This window comes from Mustela nivalis (assembly GCF_964662115.1).
Source record: "Mustela nivalis genome assembly, chromosome: 10".
Lineage (NCBI taxonomy): Eukaryota > Metazoa > Chordata > Mammalia > Carnivora > Mustelidae > Mustela > Mustela nivalis.
This window is the reverse complement of record NC_139029.1, coordinates 54,391,891-54,415,252: the sequence shown is the minus strand read 5'-3', so window position 1 is coordinate 54,415,252 and position 23,362 is coordinate 54,391,891. Positions and strand designations below refer to the sequence as shown.

General features: G+C 35.2%; 1 long non-coding RNA gene across 3 annotated transcripts in view; it reads right to left on the bottom strand.

Moving 5' to 3' along the window:
• LOC309843363 overlaps positions 1-23,362 on the bottom strand; it is a 107,316-nt gene that overhangs the window by 63,124 nt on the left and 20,830 nt on the right. The window contains exons 2-4 of one of the 3 annotated variants that reach the window (XR_014300095.1): positions 21,561-21,672; positions 13,927-14,012; positions 4,388-4,535 (exon numbers count right to left, since the gene is read on the bottom strand). This is a non-coding gene — a long non-coding RNA (uncharacterized lncRNA). Of the gene's footprint in view, positions 1-4,387; positions 4,536-11,770; positions 13,135-13,926; positions 14,013-21,560; positions 21,673-23,362 lie in introns of those variants that run through there. The other 2 variants (XR_014300096.1, XR_014300094.1) reach the window with 2 other exon arrangements.

The window sequence follows — 23,362 nt, the reverse complement described above, 5'->3', positions numbered from 1 at the left end:
ATGTGGTATATATACACAATGGAATATTACTCAGCTATAAAAAAGAACAAAATCTTGCCATTTGCAATGACATGGATGGAGCTAGAAAATATTATCCTAAGCAAAATAAGTCAGTTGGAGAAAGACAAATACCATATCTTTTAAAGTTTCTCTATTAAGAGGTTAATAGTAAGTTTTCTCTCTCTCGTTTTATATACCTTAAAAATTCCATAATGACAATTATTTTCTCTCCAGTCTGAAAATTTTATTCCACTGCCTTATGGCTTCCCTTGCTGCAATTGAGAAGTCACTTGTCAGACCAGTTATAATTTCTTTGTAAATAATCATTCTTTTTCTCTCTGGCTGCTTTAAAGGTTTTTCCTTTGTTTTGAAAAATTAGAACCCTGATTAGATATCATTAGACCTTCTCATTTTTCCACATATCTTAGTTTCTCCTCACTATTTTGCATTACTTACTCACTTTTTGTTTTACTTTCTTTGACTTCTTCAGATCCTTCAGATCCCTAAGCTATTTAACTCATCTATTTTATCTCTACTATCAAATATCCAATTTTCCACTTAAAGAACTTTTTCTGGCTTTTTTTTAAATGTGACTGATAATTTTTATAGTTTCTTGTTTATGTAAATTCAAAAATATTTGTTCTATTTATATTTAAATGATATTTGGACTGATGTATAAGTCTAAGATCACAATCTTCCTATATTATATGTTACTGGGAAGACTGTGGCCAGCTTGATATATTTTGTCCTTGGATAACTTAACCTCTCTTCCTGTGTGCACAAAATATTTTCTTTATTGTTGGCATACAGTAAGTATCAAACAAAATATATAAGACATTTTTTGTCATAAAAAATTATAAAATAATTGAATAATGCAAGCAAAATGATAGCAACATATCATGGGGATTATGATCAAATGTAGAAGTAATATACATGACAAAAATAGAACAAAGGAGGGAGAATTAAAGTATACCATTGTAAGGTTTTCACACTATTTATGCAGTGGTCTAATATTACTTGAAGGTGAACTACAATAAATTTTAAATATTTTAAACTCGAGAGCTGTTGCAAAAAAGTATAGTCAGAAGGCAGTAATAGAGATAAACAGAATATTAAAACACATAATCTAAGGTCAAAATTTAGGAAAAAGAACACAGATGCCACAAATAGGAAATAAATAGCTGACAGTAGACTTAAATCCAAATATACTGAAGATTACATTAAATATAATGAGTACGCACATGCTAATTAAAATGTAAAGACTGTTGGAATGACTAAAATCCTGATACGGATTTTTCTGTGTCAATTTTTTTAGAATATAATATTACTTTTTAATTTTTGATTCAAATAGTTTAGGTTTTCTTTCAAATATTTTAGTTCTAAAAACATTTCTTAAGCTATATTTTTCAATCTTTTCAGTTCTATTCTTCAGTCAGAACAATTATGCATACTTGGAATTCTCCTTTTGTCTCTCTTCCACACAAATTTCACGCCAATCCTTTGTTATTTTCCTATAGTTATGGTAATAAATTACCACAAACTTAATAGCTTAAAACAATAAACACGTATTTGCTTATAGTTCTAGAGGTCAGAAGTGTAAAGTGAGTTTGACTGGGCAAAACCAAGGTGTGGAGGGAGCTGTGCTCCCTTTGGAGGCTCTAGAGGACAATCTGTTTTCCTACCTTTTCCAATTCTAGACCTGCATTTCTTCCATCCCTTGAACTATGGTCCCTTCTTTCATCTTCAAAGTCAACAACATAACATCTTTAAAATCCATCTCTGCTTTGTCATTACATCACCTTCTACTTTTCTGTCACCATAGTCAAATCTCTCTTTGCCTTCTTCCCAAAAGGACAACTGTCATTACATTTAGGGACTACCAGGACCATCTCTCCATCTTCAGATACTTAATCGCATCTGCAGTCACCATTGCCATAATAGATAACATTCACAGGTTCCAGGAATTGGGATCTGTATATCTTTGGGGCCATTATTCAATTATTCAAATGTTTTTAAATTACTTGTTCATTTACAATTCATTTGGCTTGTGTCTCCCACTCTTACTATGTTTTCAATAGTTTCTATTATCTTTTGTTATTAGACACACAACCTTCACTTCAGGGATAATTTTTTTTAATTTAATTTCTTCTTAACCTGAGCTCATTGATTTTTCAAATTGTAAGAAGTATTTAAAATCTTCAAAAAACAATATAATGATTTTAAAATATATTTGAAAATTCTTTGATCTCTCTCCCATCAAAAGCTATAGCTTAATTTTCCTTCCTTTAAACATGGGCTAGTGTGGTTGACTCACTTGTAACAGAATATAACAGAAGTGTCAATGTGTGGCTTTTGAGGCTGGGTCATAAAAGGCATTGCTGCTTTTGCCTTGTTGTCTTAAAATCAGTCACCAGTTGGGAAGATAACCACCCAGGTTGTAATAAGAACAACAAACCCTACTTTGAAGAGGTTCATATAAGGAGACACTGAGGCCTCCCACCAACAACCAATAGCAATTTTCTAGCCATTTGAGTGGGTTATCTTGAAAGCAGATTTTCCAGCCTATTTATGCCTTCAGAGGATGTCAGATATCCCAACTGCAACATTACTAGAGACTTCAAGCTAGCTAAGATGTTCATGAATTCCTGACTCACAGAAACTCTGTAGACTTCTTCCTTCCTTATTTATATGTCCATTTCTTTGTCTTTGGTAACTTGTTTTGAGTTTATCATATTTAGTTGGGGTTTTTTTTAAGATTTATTTATTTATTGGAGAGAGAGAGAAAGTGGAGTGGGGAGGGGCAGAGGGAGAGTGAAACTCAAGCAGACCCTGTGCTAAGCACAGAGCCCAATGTGGGGCTCAGTCTCACAACTCTGAGATCATGACCTGAGCCAAAACCAAGAATCAGAGGATTAACCAACTGTGCCTCCAAGGCACCCCTATTTTCTTAATAAGATTCCTAAAATGAGTTTTGCACAGGCACAAAGTAAAAGTAAACAAAATAAATACAGGCATAACTCAGAGATACACGGGCTCAGTTCCAGGCCACTACAATAAAACAAATACCATAATAAAGCAAGTGAAATGAAGTTTTTGGTTTTCCAATGTATATAAAAATTTTGTTTACATTATCCTATAGTCTACTAAGTGCACAATAACATTATGTCTAAAAAAACAAACCCTAATCCCCAATGTGATAGTATTAGGAGGTAGGGCCTTCAAAAGGTAATTAAGCTCCACCCTCATGAACTAGATTAGTGCCCTTGACACAGAGACCCTAAGAGCTCCCTTGCTCCTTTTGCCTATAAGGACACAACAGAAAGATGGTTGGCTATGAATCAGGAAGCAGGCTCTTACCAGAAATCTCTTAGTGCCTTGATCTCGGATTTCCCAGCTTCCACTACTGTGGGGCCCAGTTTATAATATTCTTTTACAGCAACCCAAACAGACCAAGACATTCTTGTTCTGTGAAAGCGCATTAAGCCATGAAACATTTTGAGTTATTTTTATGCTTAATGCAAATCAATACATGACTATGAGTTCTTCATCTATAAAGTTCAGATATACTCTGGTAGCTACTGTATCTCGCAAAGCTATGTTAAGAGTTGATATAGTATTTTATTAGTATGTTGGAGACTTCAAAAAAATAATATTCATATGGTAACATTATTACTGTGTTATGACCTCCCTTTTATGGCTTGGGTAATGAGTTATTTAATTCCCATAATATTAAACAATTTAAATAAAACTTTTGGAGATGGTCAAATTAAATGGTTTGATAGCATAATGTTTAGAGTTAAGCAATTGAATAAAACTGTGGGAAGTATCTGTAATCAAGCTAGATTTAAGTAACATCTGATTCACTTTTATGGAATAATAGCCTTGATGATAAGCTAATTTGAGAAAAGTAGGTCCAGCTGTATATTCATTAGAAATAAGGAAAATGCTCTCCCTAAAACATAAAGCAACACACAAGAGGCAATCTAGTAAAATATCCATTAGCTTAAGGGTATGTATATAATTCTAATCACAGTCTTAGTTCCACCACCAACTAAGCAAGTTCATTTCAGCTCCTTCATGTACCAGTGCCTCAGAAAATAGAGTAAAACAATAGTTTCACATTTATCTTGCATATTTCATGAATACATTGTGATTATAAGTGTACTGATAAGGATAAAGGGAACAGGTGTATGAACACTTTGGGCAATGCATTATTTCATTTATTAGGACTAGAACTTTGGAACTTTCAAACTATATGTATTGTAAAAAAACAATATGTTACCATTAAAGAAATGTTATTTCTAAGCAGTTTGAATTTATTTGCACATATTGACTCTAATAAATACCTGTAAAATTCTTTTAATACTTTAGCAATTCTATAAGAGGCTTTTTATTTTTTTAAAGATTTATTTATTTATTAGAAAGAGAGAGAGCCCATGTGGGGGGGGGCAGGGCAGAGAGTGAAAAATCTCAAGCAGACTCCACACTGAGCGATCTCCACACAGGGCTCGATCTCATGACCCCGAGTTTATGACCTGAGTCAAAACAAGATAGACACTTAATGGACTATGCCACCCAGGTCCTGCTATAAGATGCTTTTAGAATGCAGGGCTTTTTTTTTAATATTTACAAATCTGTGGTGATGTGTATAGTATTCTTGACTCTATGAAACATCATAATGTGGTATATCACAAAGAAGATGGGTTTTATGTGGCAAACAAACTTGAGAAGGTATTTAGTAATGTTACCTCTTCACATATGTTTTCTTATCTATAAAGGATATTAAAAAACCTACCAGTGTGGTTTGGAAGATTAAGTGAGAAACATATACTTATTTAGTATCTGGCACAATAGAGATGCTTATAAATATCTTCTCCATTATTAAGTCTGAAGTCATTTATCAATTTGTTCTTCTTTCCCTTACTCTGCATGTTTTAGCCTCTTTTTGCACCACAATCTGATCATATAATTTGATCACAAAAGGGTGACTGATAATTCGTGACACTTTGAAGACAGAAAATTCAATCACTTTCTAGTTCCTTTCTGAATTAAAATCATGGGTCAAAAACTATAGCTCATGGGCCAAACTCAGCCTGCAGCCTGTTTTTATATGATCCCTGAGCTAAGAATAAGTTACAAAGAAGGAAGAAGAGGAAAAGGAGCAAAAGGAGGAGGAAGGAAAGTAAGAAAATGGGGAAGAGAAGAAAAAGACTATGTCACTATTTGTGGTCCATAACACCTAAAATATTTTCACTCTGGCCCTTAAATGAAAACACCGGACAACTTCTGGTTTATATCCTGAGATCTTTTTGATCAGAGACCTCATCCTACTGCATGGAATTGAGAATTCACCATAATTAGCTTTAAGGAAATAATTAATAAAAACCTAGACTTGGAAATAACCACATGTACTAACAATAAAGAAACCAAACAAAGATTAAAAGTATAACAAATCTGTGATTATTTTTAGATATTAGTAAAAATAATTCTTAGATACCTAGAGTCTGAGTTAAAATTAAATTCACTTGAAATGTTGCTTAGATTATTGGAAAGTTTCCAATTTTGCAACCAAACAGGCTCGCTGCATCATACATTACTTGACTATTACAGTAGTGGAAGTTAACGATGCCTAATTAAAATGCTTGAACTGCAATATTAGTAGTTATTTATTAAGCTGTTATTTCAGATCTTTGGAGGAAATACAATTTATTTCTTAAGCAGGCAATAAAAATCCCAGTATAAAAGTCAGACTTCCAACTACCTCTTACTCCAGCATAAATTTAACTTCCTTGCCAAACTTGATTTATTTTAATATATCCAAGCACATGGAAATGTGCACAAGACTTAGTCAAGGTACAAAAGAACCTGTAGGCAAGAAATTTAATAAAAACTAGAAATATAACCCATAATATTAATAGTCTTCAGTCTTACGCATCCTGATGTTTACTGTGTAGATACATGAGCCCCTTTTCTGGGAACTGACACACCACACACAAGAGTAAGGCCCCTTACAGCACTGTCTGTCCCATATGATCATGTCAGCCCAAACTTCTAAATGGAGGCAATCAAATCTTTCTTCTAAAATTGGGTTTCAGATTCATACTCAATCTCTGTTAACTACCTGAGCTCTTGTAGAACAAAAAGATGGTTACTTTTTAGCCATATATAGAGAGAAGCAGAAAAAGAAAAAATCTTTAAACAAAGAAAAATTCAGATTCGCAGAGCAAAGCCAGGACAGACTACGCTATTCTGTATCTAGAAAGTGTTTGTGTCATTGCCTTGTCTCCTGATGGCTTTTCCGTTTCTGTTTCCCATCCTTTGTGAGGCCCAGCAGACCTTCGTGTTCCCCACTTGTGTGAAATACTTCGAATCCATATGTAATACATATAAATTTGCTCTATGGCATTGCTCCCTAGAGTTATTGATTAGTAGTCCTGAGAATTTGTATTTCTAAAATGTTTACCATGGTTTGAGAATTACTACTTTAATATCATTATATATACAAAAGTCTTCAGTTGGAGTGATGAGATGGTGTGATTATATAGTTCGGCAAGTTAGGAAAAAGTAGTCTATGGTCTTCAATCTAGATGATTCCCCTGTGATGTGAACAGTCCAATCATCCAAGCACCCCTTAATACACTAATGTTTCTATCTACTGTGTGATAACTCAGTACTTCAGAAACTAATTTTTTTAAGACTTTGTTTATTTATTTGACACAGAAAGAGAGAGAGAGCCAAGGGCACAAACAGGGTAAGTAGCAGGCAGAAGGAGAGGGAAGGCAGGCTCTCCACTGAACAGAGCCCAAGACCCTGGGATCACAACCTGAGCCAAAGGCAGATGCTTAACTGACAGAGGCACCCAGGCACTCTAGGACTTCGGAAACTATTAATAAGTGTCTCAAACTACAACTTATAGTGTCACAATCATCTCAGCGTTATGGAAGAATCATCATTTCCAAAAAATGAGTTTAGGGAAAACAAGATGACTCTCCTTACAGCCTTCCATCATTTGTGACACCCAAATTCAAGGTCTAATATCTCTCCCAGAGTGAACCACTTCCATTGGAATCCTTCCCAGTCTAAAACAATCCATTTGTATCACCTTGATGAGCATAGGGTTTTAAAGATAAAGATTCTGTTTGATATCCAATGAAGGTAAGAAGCTAAGTTGCTAGAGGAGGGAAAATCTCTGACTATAGAACACAAGTAGTTAGCTTTGGGCAGGTACTAGAATAGAAATATAATAAATCTTTGGGCACCTGGGTGGCTCAGTCAGTTAAGCATCTGCCTTCAGCTTCGGCCATGATCCCAGAGTTCCAGGTCCAGCCACGTATCAGGCTCCCGGCTTAGTGGACAGTCTGCTTCTTCCTCTGTCCCTCACCCGACTCTTGCACTCACTCTCTCTCTCTCGCAAATAAACAAAAATAAAATCTTTTTTAAAAAGAACTATAATAAATCTATACAGAGCACAAGATTCATAAAGTACAGGGCTATCTCCTATCTCCCAGTTTGGAAGAGAAAATCCACCAATTCCTTATGGTCAGAATTTCAGAGTATCAAATCACTTTGGTATCAAAACCAATTCATGGAGATTTTTATTTATTCCACAAGTATTCCTGGGCATACATACTTCAGTGGAAGATCCAGCTTTATGAGGTCTTAATCTAAAACAATTTGGGGAATAAGAGCCCCTTTAAGAAAAAATTACATAAAATTATACGTATAAAGTCCTCTATACAAATATTCAGAGGGACACCTGGGTGGCTCAGTCAGTTCAGGATCTGCCTTCCACTCAGGTCATGATCCCAGAATCCTGGGACTGAGCCCGACAGAGGCTCCCTGCTCAGCAAGGAGTCTGCTTCTCCCTCTCCCTCTGCTACTGCCCCTGCTTGCTCTCTCTCTCTCTCTCTCTGTCAAATAAATAAATAAAATCTTTAAAAATTCTTTTAAATAAAAAATAAAATAAAAATATTCAGAATGAAAATATAAATCACAAAAAGTTACAAATTGTATTAAGTTGCAATACCAAAAATATAAAATCAGAAGATGGCATATTTCTATTAATTAACTTCCTTTACTAAATTAACTTTCAGCTTCATAATTTGTCATTAGTAAGGACATGAAAAATTTTAAGATTGTTGTCACATTTGGGAAAACCTCTATCAAGAAGAGGGCGATTTTGACTAGGTGTTGGTGAGAATCCATCTCTCTACTTATATTTTACTCATGTAATACTTGGAAGAATTTTCTACAAATTAGCTTCTGGCTCTGAACTATTCTGTTTGTCTTCCTCTTCTCATATATTTTAGGTGCTGAAGCTGTACTATGAGTAAATTGATAGTAAATAACTATCTATGCTGCATTTTTATGTTTTAATCCTGATTGAGTCAACACAACAGGCTATAGTAATATTACTAGAAAACATCTCTACATCAGCATGGATGACAATGGTTTAACCATGGGGGGAGTAAATGCAAATCACATAAATAAAATCACATAAATAAATCTCATTAAACCAAGTGTATTGCCAAATCAATTTCCTCTAAACTAGATTCCGAAACTACCCATAGCTCCTGGAACACCAAGCCAAAACAAGGGGAAATACAACAAAGGTAAAGATACAATGGAAAGACTGATTATAGATTGAAAAATATCTTACATTTTAAAAAATACTACAAAATTTTACAAAAATATGTGAACACTGTGAAGGCCTCTCCCAAGACTTTGGAATGAGCCCAGGTAAGTGAGAGGCCCTAAAACTATGCTTCTTTTAATTCATGCTAAGCCTACCTCTGCATCCTCTCACTAGAAAGACTAGGAGTTTGCTTTATGAGTGATACGTGAAAGGTAAATATTCTGGCATCAAGAGGCTGGGTACAACTTTCAGGCTCCCACTTAATTCCTATTTGTCAGGGGCCATGCACTTGACTGTAACTTCCTCATCTCTAAGATGAGGCTGTGACAATAGTGTCTCAAAAAGACCTATTTAAGTGAGCACAGTTTTTAAAATATAGAGTGATTTATAAATGTTTACTTTTATTAATAATATCAGTACTACTATTCATACTGTTATTAATATGAATAATCAACTTAAGATTATAAAAATTACTTTTACCCTTTGGCATTCTTAGCATCTAGTCTCTACAATGTTTGTTCTTCTGTGGCTAACCCAGATGAAATAAAAGTAGAGCAAGATTATAGCCTTGCTACGCATGGATGGATAGTGCACAATTATCCTTTCCCAGTGAGGAAAAGGTTTCCCTGGTAACTTGCCTCACTAAGCCCAATCCCTATAAGAACCTGAAATAGCCAAGCAATTTATTGTTTGCAATAAATTTAGTGCAATTTATTACGTCCAAGTTATTTTTTTTAACAATCTTTGTAAACTCTGAGCAATTTTCTAATCAGGACTTTTTAAAAAGGTTAAGTCTTTTTTCCTATTCCAAACATTATTGAAATATACTGGAACAGAACATTATGATTATTTTTCTTTGTACTTTTAACAAAGATATGTGGGTATTTGTTCATATCAAGTAATCAAGTTCATGTACCTTAAAATGGCTCATGGCTAATCTCTCAGGTAAATCTACTTGAGAACCCAGCAAAATTCCCAAGTTTTTTAGGGAAATATTAAGAACAGCATTCATTACTTTTTACCAGATTTTATTCATATTTATCTGAAAGACTGAATTTAAATTTAGATTTTTTTCTTGAATACTTTGCTTGGAAATCAAGTTTCCAGTAAAGAAATTATAAAGATTAGAAAAAGAATCTGGCATTTTAAAATGAGTACAAAACTCTTAACAAAATCACCTAAATGCAAAGGGGATCATTTTAAGATGACTGGGAAAAGAATGAAGAAAAATAAAAACATTTCTTAGACCATGCCTGTTAATAATTCTGAGTAGAGGGGTGCCTGGGTGGCTCAGTGGGTTAAGCCACTGCCTTCGGCTCAGGTCATGATCTCAGAGTCCTGGGATCGAGCTCCGCATCGGGCTCTCTGCTCGGCAGGGAGCCTGCTTCCTCCTCTCTCTGTGCCTGCCTCTCTGCCTGCTTGTCATCTCTCTCTGTCAAATAAATAAATAAAATCTTTAAAAAATAATAATAATAATTCTGAGTAGATGTGAAATCATTCCATAGTATTTATATTACAGCAGAACTCTGTAGAAACACAGTAAAGTTTTAAATATATCCCCACAATTTTTATAAAGTAATTATTTAACTAATAGGTAGAAAGTAAAAACAAAGCATGAAAGTATAGAAATGCACACAATAAACACAATGGTATCAAAGGGACCAATTCAAGAAATTAGTATGTTTGAAAGTATTAAGATGTTGATAGCAATTTTTCTGGGTACCTATTTCCAAGATGATGTCTTCTCTCCCTATTGTGTGCCAAAGAGTTTAGGATCAGCTTTTCTAGGTGTCCTGTTTGGATTTTCATTCATTCAACAAATATTTATTGAATACCTACAATCTTGTAGATACTATGTGAGGTACTGTAGGTATAAAATGAGAACAGGAAAAAATGAAAACTCTAATTTGAAAAATCAATGCACCTCTATGTTTACTGCAGCATTACTTACAATAGCCGAGATATGGAAGCCACCTAAGAGTCTATCAATAGATGAATAAAGATGTGACACATATACATAACAGAATATTACTCAGCCATTAAAAAAGGGTGAAATCTTTCCATTCATGACAACACAGATGGGCTAGAGAGTATTATGTCAAGTAAAATAACTCATAGAAAAACAAATATCATACAGTTTCACTTATTTTTGGAATCTAAAAGACAAACATTAACAAAAGAGAAACATTCTCATAAATATAGAGAACTAGTAATTTCCAGAGGGGAGGGAGTCAGGGAATGGGCAAAATAGGTGAAGGGGATAAAGAGGTACAAACGTCAAGTTATAAATTGACTGAATCACAGGGATGAAAAGCATGTCATAGGGAATATGGTCAATAATACTGCAATAACTATTGGGTATTTACCCTAAAGATACAAATATAGTGATCCAAAGGGGCACATGCACCCGAATGTTTATAGCAGCAATGTCCACAATAGCCAAACTATGGAAAGAACCTAGATGTCCATCCACAGATGAATGGATCAAGAAGATGTGGTATATATACACAATGGAATACTATGCAGCCATCAAAAGAAATGAAATCTTGCCATTTGCGACAACGTGGATGGAACTAGAGCGTATCATGCTTAGCGAAATAAGTCAAGCAGAGAAAGACAACTATCATATGATCTCCCTGATATGAGGAAGTGGTGATGCAACATGGAGGCTTAAGTGGGTAGGAGAAGAATCAATGAAACAAGATGGGATTGGGAGGGAGACAAACCATAAGTGACTCTTAATCTCACAAAACAAACTGAGGGTTGCTGGGGGGAGGGGGTTTGGGAGAAGCGGGTAGGATTATGGACATTGGGGAGGGTAGGTGCTTTGGTGAGTGCTGTGAAGTGTGTAAACCTGGTGATTCACAGACCTGTACCCCTGGGGATAAAAATATATGTTTATAAAAAATAAAAAGTTAAAAAAAAAAAATAAAAAATAATACTGCAATAACTTTGTGTACCTAATACACGGTAACTACACTTCTTATGGTGAGCTTTTCAAAGTATATATAATTATATATATATACATTATATATGTACATATTATACATTATATATGTACATAATATTGTACATATGTACATATGTACAATATTATGTACATATATAATGTATATAAATCAAATCACTCTGTTGTATACCTGAAACTAATATGTTATATGTTAACTAAGCTGCAATTAAAAGTTTAAAAACACAAAAATAAATGCATAAAATGAGATAGGAAAATAATGGTCTCAGATTTCTGGTATTTAAATTTAGTGGAGTATAACAGGAGGTTTGTTTGAGATTTTGTTCTGTGTTCTAAGAATTACAGCAAAGGCTCAAAATTATACACAAAACATACAAAGTTCTTACATTATAAGCTCATAAATTCATCAGCACTTGGGCTCACACATATCTTCAAGGCTGAATGGAAGGCAAGAATCCAAAATCTTCTCTACCACACTCAATGATCATCTTTTCTAACAGTGAAAACACATAAAAGATGGGGAGGAGAGAGTGAATTGTGTGCAGTATCCAAGGAGAAGATAACTTTCTTTTCCTTTCCCAATATATCTATATGAATGCTTCTCCTTCCGAAATCCACTGGGAACGGGCAGCTTCATAAAAAATCCCTTTTACAATAGTAGGATTTCCACCAAAAAAGGAGAAAAGTCCAGTTGGGAACCAACAGACTCAATGATCTACCACTGGGTAACCATGAGCTGGGAAGAGAGAAAGAAGACAAGGCTAAAAGATAAAGAAGCAACGAAACTGTATTCATAGTGTTAAGGCCAAGCCAAGTAGACATCTCAAAAGGAGTTGAGTTTCAGCCTCTCTTTGCAGGAACTTCTCCCAAAAAGCACCCCAGCAGTAAAATGCTATCAAGCTAGAAGCTAAGGGTACAGGAAATGAAAATAATAAACCAGAGCTTATCTCCCATGTCAAAGAATCATCAGGGAATCCAAACAAGGTCCTCTACAACCCATGACAGAAACAACCAATGGCAGCCAGAGAAACCTCTTACCAATTACAAGTAATTACTTCCACTCTCAATTCAATAAGTAAAGGCTTGGGTTTTTTCCCCACTCCCTTCTCTGTACCAGAACCCAAGAGAGGAGCTAGTACCTAGAAGAGGAAGTTGGATGTGGAAACTTTGTTCTAAGCTACTAAAGATCAACCAGATAGTCCTAACTGTGCTTTTAAGAAAAGAGAGAGCTTTGAATCGAGTATGAGAGGGAAGTCTTAAAATATACAAGACTGAGATGTTAAAGGCTGCAATAGAACAGTTCTAATAACTGAAAGTGCCTGGAATATTAAAGAGTCTATTCACAATTCTATTAGGCAAAGTGAATGCCATTGCTCTCCCCAGAGTTTGGTCCAAGTCGTGAGGAAAGCTAACAGCAAAACAAATGGAGTTAAGCAGATGGATCACTGAAAGCTAGATGTGGGGTTTAGGCAGTTCTGAATCCCAGAAAAGATATCTGCACTAATGGTACAGATTTGGAAGCTCTCAGCACCTAAAACAGAACCAATAAATAATATTATTAGCAAAAATATAATATTATAACAATAATAATATTAATGATAACAAGTAACGTTTATTGACCTACTTGCCAGCCACAAAACTAAGAGTTTTATATGGATTATTATATGGATTATAATTTAATCCTTAGGACATCCTAATATACCTAATATATCAAAATGGCTACCATTTTGTTCCCATTTTACATAGAAGAAAAATGAAATTTATAGAATTTAAAGGACTTGCCCCAGTCTCCTACCTGGTAAATAACAGAACAAGTATCTAAACAAAGTAGTTCTGACTCCTCCAATGATCACTTTGTTTGACTGAATTCAGTAAACGGCCTTATGAACTTTTTCAACAGTATAAAGTAGATGTTATCATTTAGATACACATAAAAGAAGGAGGAAGAAAAGATGGACAAAAATTAAAAAAGGTTAGTGCACCTGGGTGGCTTAGTTGGTTGAGCATCTGACTCCCTGATTTTGCCTCGGGTCATGATCTCGGGGTGCTGGGATCTAGCCCCATGTTGGGCTCTGTGCTCAGAACAGTGTCTGCTTGGGATTCCGTCTCTCTCCCTCTCTGCCCTCCCCCCATTCACACTCTCTAGCTCTCTAAAATAAATAAATAAAATCTTAAAAAATAATAAGAAAGTTTAGTTAAGATATTTTATAAGGTGAAGACAGTGAAGTCATTATAGAAATATAAAAGTTTGGTCTGTTTGTTTTCCAAAGCATTGTTGAGAGCCAACTTAGAATGAAGAATGTAAATTTATTACAGTACCTACTTTGCTGGTGGTTGATACATCCTTACAAGGAAAATGCTGTTTTCTTTATGACATGACATTTCATCTATCAGTTCCATTCTCTATTCCTTGATAACAGCAGCATAGAACAAAGTATATGATTAATAATTTTCATATATATACACATATATATGCACATACACACACACACCCCTATATGGAAAAGGTACAACTAATGGATGGGCATATATACATTTTTAAAAACAGAGGTAAATTTCATGGATCACATTCCTTTAATGCGATTCATTTCATGAGTTACAGAACATTCTATATTTCTGGTAAGATGCAGAAAACTAAACTAAAATTGTTGAGGTCCATTTGTAGCTAAACACTCAAAGCTATTGCATTCACTATCCTTTTTACTTTACATAGCCATACTTCATTTAACTGACAAAGCTCAGGAAGGAGATGCGCAACATAAATCAATTTTCCAGGTAGCTGATGCTTACCTACTGTAGTATCAAACTGATTCTACTTCAATAAATTCAATGGAAAAATTCTAAAATATATTACATATTTCCAGTCCTTTATTCAGAGTTACATGATTTAAAATGCATCCTTTTCTTGATGGCCTAGATTCACAGTCTTTGTTTTCCCATTAGCAAAATGAAGGTAAATAAGAGTTATTAATGAGCAGGTACTAAGTGCTGGCCACTATGCTATGATCTTGACTCCAGAATGAGCAGTATGGTGTAAATGTTAAAAAGACTCTGGAGTTGAACCATTTCCTAGCTCTGTTACCTTAGGTAAAGTACTTAACCTCTCCATGCCTCCGTTTCATCATCAGTAAAAATGAGATCATAAAAGATAGCTTCTTCATGGAGTTATTGTGAAAGTTAATTTCTTCAAAACACTTAGAGGAGTACCTGGATCTTTATAAGCATGGAGTAAGTGATAGTGATGATGAGGAGGAGGCTCTCATGTAATCCCCCTCGCAATCTAGAGTACTTGAGATGAGGAAACTAAAGCTTAGAGACCTTAAATAACTTGTCAAGGCCACACCACTAGTAAGAAAGTGCTGAATCCAGATGCAAGAATACAACCAATAAACACTGCCACTACATACATATCCAACATGTGTTGCTCACACTGGTGGTCATGATCTTGGAGTTATGCAGGGCACAACCTGCACAGCTCAGTAAAGCAGCCCTGCTGACACCTAAGGCTGCCTCCCTATTTCATACCTTTCGAAGGCCAAGTGAAAGAATGGGGACACCAACACAGTTTCCAACACAGCCTTTCAATAAATGATAATAGCTTATCACCTTGCCACAGTTTCTTTTAGTTTTTTGGCTACATCCAATCTAGTACATAGAGGGAGAGACAGAAGACCTGCTAAGCCAGCCCAGGCTTCTGACCCACAGAAACTTCCAGATAATGTTGTTTAAAGCCATTAAGTTCTGAGGTAATTTGTTACATAGCAATAAAAAAGAAATACAGTAGGACTTGTACTACTTAGTCTCAAAACCCTGCTTGTGTTTCATATGGTTAATCAAGACCACACTACTAAAAAGAGATAACTCCTGACAAAATTCTTACCATCTTGTGATTGCTTTAGACTGTGAGTGCCTCAAGAGCTAAAATTTTGCCTTCATTTTCTTTTTCTTTCTCTCTTTACTGGGTTTGCCTTCATTTTCTAAAAACAGGAGACTTGTTATCTAATAATTAATGTACTGGAAGGAGGCCAAAAGATAAAGTGCAAACTCAGGAGAAACAAAATGTTGAAGGGTATATGAATGAAGCAAGGAGGCTGTGATTGGAAAAAAAGAAGAAGAAAAGAAAAGATTTCCGAGTTTGAAACCCTACAAACAAAACAATCAGAATGATGGTAATATGTGAAATGTGAGCACTCATGCCATTTTAACCAGCCCGTGAGCAATAGTTTAACAGACACAATAAACAGATGAGGAAGAATCAGCAGTGAGCAAAGTACCTTCCTTGCTTTTGAGAAAGCAATGTACAGCTAATGCTAACAACCCAACTCCACTTTAACACATCTTGGGCTCAGGAATGAGAATCCAGGACCAGAACATCACACCCAGTTCCATTTCCAGACATAGCATGGCAAAATAATAGTGAGCAAAAATCTTTTTTTTTTTTCAAGATTTTATTTATTTATTTGACAGAGAGAGAGATCACAAATAGGCAGAGAGACAGACAGAGAGAGAGATGAGGCGAAGCAGGCTCCCTGCTGAGCAGAGAGCCCAACATGGGACTCGATCCCAGGCCCCTGGGATCATGACCTGAGCCGAAGGCAGAGGCTTAACCCACTGAGCCACCCAGGTGCCCCTGGTGAGCAAAAATCTTGACATATCACTGAGAAGAAGCTGTTAATTAAAAAAAAAAAAAGTCTATATGAACTGAACTTTGAAAGATTAATATTACACTGCATTTTAATTATGTTTTGAAAAGTTAATATTACATTGTGTATTAACATTACATTTTAATTACATTAAAAAACCATTGTTTAGTGTATTTTATCTCTTTAGGTTGACCTAATATTTGATGGCAATTCATTTCCCCTAACTTTGAGAGAATATATCAGAAATATTATAACTATTTTTATAACTTTACTTTTTTAAAATATCTATTTATTTGAGGTGGGACTGTGAGTGGGAGGAGGGGCAGAGAGAGAGGGAGAGAAGAGACAGAGAATCTCAAGCCGACTCCCTGTTGAGCCAGACCTGGGACTCTATCCCACCATCCTGAGATCATGAAATTGTGACCTGAGCCAAAATCTTGAGTCAGACATTCAACCAATTAAACCACCCAGGCACCCCTTAACTTATTTTTCTTTTAAAAGCTTAACTATTTTAATAGTTTTATTTTCCTAGTATATTTTGCATTTTCAAACTTAATAGCAAAAATATTAAAATATCTTTTATTCTGTGTTTCTTATATAATGAGGGACAAAGTAGGAAAGAGATTATATATAGCCTATGGATATAACACAGATCAGAACACAGGGGATTTGGGTTCAAGGCTCAGAAATTCAGCTAACAAAATGTGTCCTTTGATAATATTTGACCTCTTAATGGCTTGGTTTCCTTATTAATCCAACTGGTATGATAATTGCTATAGAATTTTTATCTGGATAAAGTGAGATGATAAATGTGAAAACCCTTTGGTAAGGTTAAATGAGTTGTTCAAGGCAAATCATAACATAGATGCCAATCTGCATCTATGACCTTCTTCAAGAAAGAACTAATATGGATGGAACTACCCAGAATACATACTGTGTATTATGCTAGGTGAAATAAGTCAATCAGAAAAAGACAAGTATCATATAATCTCACTCATATGTGGAATTTAAGAAACAAGGCAGAGGATCATAGGGGAAGAGAGGAAAAAAATGAAACAAGACGAAACCAGAGAGGGAGACAAACCATAAGAGACTCTTAATCATAGGAAACAAACTGAGGATTGCTGGAGGGAAGGAGGGTAGAGGGATAGGGTAACTGGGTGATGGACACTGGGGACGGTATGTGTTATAATGAGCTCTGGGTATTATATATGACTAATGAATCACAGACCTGTACCCCTGAAACAAAGAATACATTATGTGTTAATTAATTGAATTTAAATACAAAAATACATACTGATTAGACATTGTAGAAGAAAATATTAGTGGCCTTTAAGAAGTAGCAATAGAAACTATCCAAAAGGAAATACATAAATAAAAGAGAATTTAAGAAAAGAAGAAGAAACAGAACATCAGTGAAATGTAGCTCATGTTCAAACTTGAAAAGGAGGGACAGAAACGTTTATCAACATTTTTATAGTTTTCAAAAATATAATGTTTAAAATTTTCCAAATTTGATAAACTCAGAGTTCCATGAAGTTTTGATGAACCCCAAGGCATGAGAAACCTGAAGAAAACTACACCTATGTGCATGATAATCAAATGGCTCAATATCAGGGTTAAACAGAATATGTTACATTATATAGAGAGAATAAGGATGATCAAGTGAGGAGACAGTGGAGCATTTTTTTAAAGTATATTTTTAAGTATGAAAAGAAAATATGGGGGCGCCTGGGTGACTCAGTGGATTAAAGCCTCTGCCTTCGGCCCAGGTCATAATCCCAGGGTACTGGGATCAAGCCCCACATCAGGCTCTCTGCTCAGCGGGGAGCCTGCTTCCTCCTCTCTCTCTGCCTGCCTCTCTGCCTACTTGTGATCTCTGTCTGTCAAATAAATAAATAAAATCTTTTTAAAAAAAAAAAAGAAAAGAAAAACACTGTCAACCTAGAATTCAATATTCAGTAAAAAAAATAAATCTATAAAAATGAAGCTAAGAGGGAGACTTTTCAGATACATAAAACGTGAAAGAATTTATCACTAGGAGATCCACACTACAAGAAATGCTAAAGGAAAAATTCAGGCAGAAAAAAATGATATTAATGAAAATAATGAATTTATACAAAGGAAAAAAGAGTACAGGAAATGGACATTGTGGCTACATTGTTTATTGTATGTAAATAATTCCTCAATAAAGCTTCAGAAAAAAAAAAAAAAGGGCTCACTTTCTCTAAGAAAATTCCTTAACTCCCAACTTCACCAATTTCCTTGCCATTAGAATTATGTCCTTACTGTGTGGTTTATATTAACATGTGCTTATTTGTAATTACAATTTTCACTCAAGTTAAAGGTACAAAAGTAGAAAAGGTTTTAAGATAAATATCAAACTGAATTTTCACCTTCCCATTAGCACCAAACCAAATGTAGGCCCCCATGTAATTCATTAACCTTTCCAATAACCTGATTGAATGTTATATATCTAGAATATTCCACAATACCATCATCTCTCACCACCAGTAACAACTGAGCGACACTTTCAGAATCATATTTTCTCAGATGCACAACAGCATTATCTCTAGTAAGTTAGTTTATAGAGGTATCAAAACCTCCCAGTTCCAGGAAAATCCCTGCCAGAGACAAGGCCCCATGAAAAGAAGAAATGGAAAGGAATACCTCTACTCTGGTGCAAAGAAGACCAGGTCCTTCTATCCAACATTACCTAACCTCTGATTGGAGTTGGGCCATGGTGTGACCTTTCAACACACAAGTCCATCATGCCTAGGACTCTAGACCAACTGGGAGTACATTATGCTGGACATTTTGACTACCATCCCCCAGACAGCCCTCAAAGCAAAGTGAGGTAAACTTTACAGGTTAGAGAGCCCAACATCAGCAGGTCTTGTTCCTCCACTGCTAGGGCAGGAGCAATTCTCATTTTCTCCCAAACTCTTCCCTCTTTTATCTACAACCTCTTCATCAAGCATACACAAAACAGTACAAACATTTCAAAGCTTAAGCAAAACTTAGTTGATGGAGATACCATCTCTACTTTTTCCTAGAGTCTCTACTCCCACCATCTCCTTGCCCCAAATTCACTTCCCCCTGTCTTTTTGTGACTCGGGTGGTGGGAGGAAAGGTGAAGAAGAAAAATATTGATATATAGCCCACAATCTTCACAAGGATACTGATCTAAGGATCTGACCTGAAAAAGAACATTACAGAAATGCTAAACTACTCCATGGTTAGCATTGCAGACCCTCAATTGTAATTATGATGCCTTATTCCTGAGTTACTTCTCTAGCATGGAGGCATCTACCAGTGCTTTCCAAGTTATCCAACCTTCCAGTGAGGCACATCCTTCATTATTATTCCAGCTTCTAGAGAGTATATAGTCAAGACAGCCAAACTGAACTCTCTTTCAAAATGCAGGAAGCTATTCCTAGAGAAAACAGCATATTCTAGCTAAGATTAAGTATCTCTTATTTGCACCTACAGGACACTGATGTACGTGCCTTTATTAAAGCATTTATCATTGTGCTGTTTTGAAATCATCAATTTTATTATTGAACAATCAAGTTATCAAAACATTGTTTTGAAATTTTCCCAGTTGAAGTGTAAACTCTTTGAGAACAGGTACTAGAACTTAGCATGCTTTCTTCTGAGCTATACATCTGTTTGTGTCTTTTGAACTGAACTAAGTGAGAGCAATGTTCTGGGAAATTGTAAATCCTTTGGTAATCCTTGTTATATTTCACATGATCAAAATACAAAATGCTCCTAAAAGCTTTGTAACAGAAATATTAAGCACTTCTCAAACATGAATGTTCTAGGATCTTGAATTTATAAATATAAAAACCATTTCCCATTCTTTGGTATTGCTGTCATTAAAATATTCAAAAATATGTGCATGTCTTTTTTTAAAGATTTATTTATTTATTTGAGAGAGAGAGAGAGGGAGAGAACATGTGCACAAGCAGGGAAAGGGGCAGAGAGAGAGAATGTCCAAGCAGACTCCTGATGAGGGGGAGCCCAATGAGAGGTTCAATCCCACAAGCCATGAGATCAGGACCTAAGCCAAAATCAAGATTCAGAGGCTTAACTGACTGAACTACCCAAGTGCCCCCCAAAATACGTGCATGTCTTAATGTCAATGTATATTAGATTCTAACTCTTTGACTTAACATTGCTTTATTGAGGTGCCACATTAAGATTTTCTCATGAAAACAAAACTTAATGCTTCTCATTTATAAAACATATATAATGATAGTACAAAATAGAATTATAAAATGTTGTAGGTGCTTGGATAAACAGTGATTAGGAAGCACAAATGCATCATATTTTCTATATTAATTATGATTTAAAGAGATAATAAAGTCTTAAACTCAACAACTGAGTAGTTGGATAAGAGACTAAAAACTACTTTATGTGAAAAGCTAGCCATCTCATTTTTTTGTTTAAATCATTAATCATAGATTTTTCTTACTTATTGCTTTATATTAGTAATAGAAGTTTTCATAGTAATAAAAGCAACATAAATGCAGCTCTGTGTAGTAATTCCTGATGGTCCCTTGATTTCAGAGTAATCAAATCTCCTTAGATTATAATGTTCTGTAAAATTGGTCATGTTCTTAGGAATCGAATGCTATCCCATCCAAGTGTGTTTCTCTCTCCAGCACTGCCCCCAAACCATCCACCCAACCACAAAGGCACACTGAAAACCTCTAGAGGTACAACTTTTATTCCACATGAGAGCATAACCTAGATCTCTCTAAAGAGAGAGACAGGGGTGCGTAGGTGCCTCAGTTGGTTAAGCATCCAAGTCTTGATCTCAGCTCAGGTACCAATCTCAGGGTTGTGAGTTTGAGCCCCACACTGCGCTCCATGCTAGGCGTGGAGCCTACTTTTAAAAAAAGAAAGGGAGAGAAGATTGCCTTTTAGGGAGAGCTCAGTATTGCAGTTTATGCCATTTTTTGTTTATCCATGCCACAGAATTTTCTGAATAGCCACAATGTCAGCCAACCCCTCATCGAATCTACAGTTCAATAAGCATATACCAACACTCAGGCTTATCACATCCTTGAGAACACAGCACATTCAAACACAACCTAAGAAAAATCAGTCATTTTTCTCTAAGCACTAAACTTAGTACAAGCCCATCTACACACACATTTTGAGAGTATCTACCAGAGTATCTAGGTCCCCCTAACTTGTAACTCTCACAGAATCCCAGAGTTTATCTATAAATAGTCTACAAATAAATTATCATCCCGTCCCAAAGCCCTCTTGTCCAAGACAGAAATATCCCTTTTCACCATACCTTTCAGTCATGCTCTCTGTCTCCTGAAGGCTTTGGATTTGCAGCTTATTCTCTCCTTTTATTCGTTCTTCCATGTTGTCCAGCCAAACAAGATTGTTTTTCTCTTGTTATGCTATGGGAAAATATTGAGAAACTAACTTAAAAAAATAAACTCAGAAATGAAACTTCCAGTGAAAAGAGGAGAAAAGAAAGCAAAAGGTATCAAAGAACAAGACAGTAAAGATATTAAATTGATATATCTGATACTTGAAAGCCACTGTGATCTATCATTAAAACAGAATAAAATGAGTGATGAATCTAACAAAAACGGGATGGAACTTTCACAAGGAAATTTCAAAATTGACATTTTTACCCCTTATTCATAATGGATAAGAAAAACAGAAAGGCTCAGAAAATAAAACTTCAAGACAAGCAAATAGATACACAGACCCACTGTCAGGTAAGAAAACAGTGAAGGAAGAAAGCTGCTGATGGATATCATCAAGAATCATAATAGTGGTGCCAGGGTGGCTCAGTCAGTTAAGCATCTGCCCTTGGGTCAGGTCATGATCTGGGGTTCCAGGCATCAAGCCGCAGGTCAGGCTTCTTGTTCAGCAGGGAGTTTGCTTCTCTCTTCCTCTGCCTCTCCCTCCTGCTTGTGTGAACTCTCTCTCTCAAATAAATAAAATCTTTTAAAAAATAATTATAATATTGATTTATGAGGCTATATAAATATGAAATTATTTATTATTAATTGGAAATGATGTGTGGTAACATTTATGATCTATAACTGTTTTATTAATTTGTATATCTGACCAGAATTACATATTAATTAGGTTCTTTGTTTCATTTAGAGTAAGAAAAATATATATGAACTTTTCCAGGTACTCACTCTTTAGAAAATAAAATAACATTGAAGCATTACTATTGTGACAGGCTACAGTTCTCAGGGAAATCTCTCTGTATAGAGTCAGAAAGGTCCTCTATCATCTTCTCATTTGGCTAATTTGTTCTTACTCTTATTATTGGATTAGTATTGTATAGTATTATTGTAGACATTCTTTGACTTAGATGCCCCTCTTATGTACCATCCCAGCATCTTATACTATTTTTAATAACTTACACTTCTATCATAACACCAATTAAGCCTTATTTTATTGGCATGTATTTCTTGAAAAATTACAAGTAACTCTGAGTAAAACTTGTTTTTACTGTCTAATATAGCCCCAGATCTAGCAAAATCCAAGAACATAGCAGGCAGTCAATAAACATTTACTGAAGCAACAAATGAACACTTAGATAGAAGTGATGACTTACCAAAGAGTCAAGAATATGTAGTCTAAAAAACATCTGTCACTTCCTGATAAGTACTCCTGGAAAGTCTTAGAATAGATTAATGTTAACATTAAGGCTATGATTAAATGGATTATGGTCCCTAAGAAATGCATGCCTATTAGAAACTTAGTCCTCTAGGAAGTAAGCATCCAACCTGCAATAGCCTGATTCTCAACGTCCAATTTTACAGTGGTCATGACACCATGTTTTCTATATTTAGAATTCCTTCTAATGACTGAAGCCCAATAAGACTATAGTCTCTGAAAGTGCAGTTAAGAGAGAATAACTAAGTGTTCATGAATTTTAAAGTAATCCCTTTACAATTGCTTATAACTATACCATAGCTATGCTCTAAAAGGGACAAACTCAGAAATAATTAGAGTTTTGGTCATCTTAATACATATGAAAACTTTCTTTTTTTCCCCCTCTATTCCTTAATAGTTAACATGTATAATAAGGAGTGGTTTTCCTACTTGTAATTCCTTTAA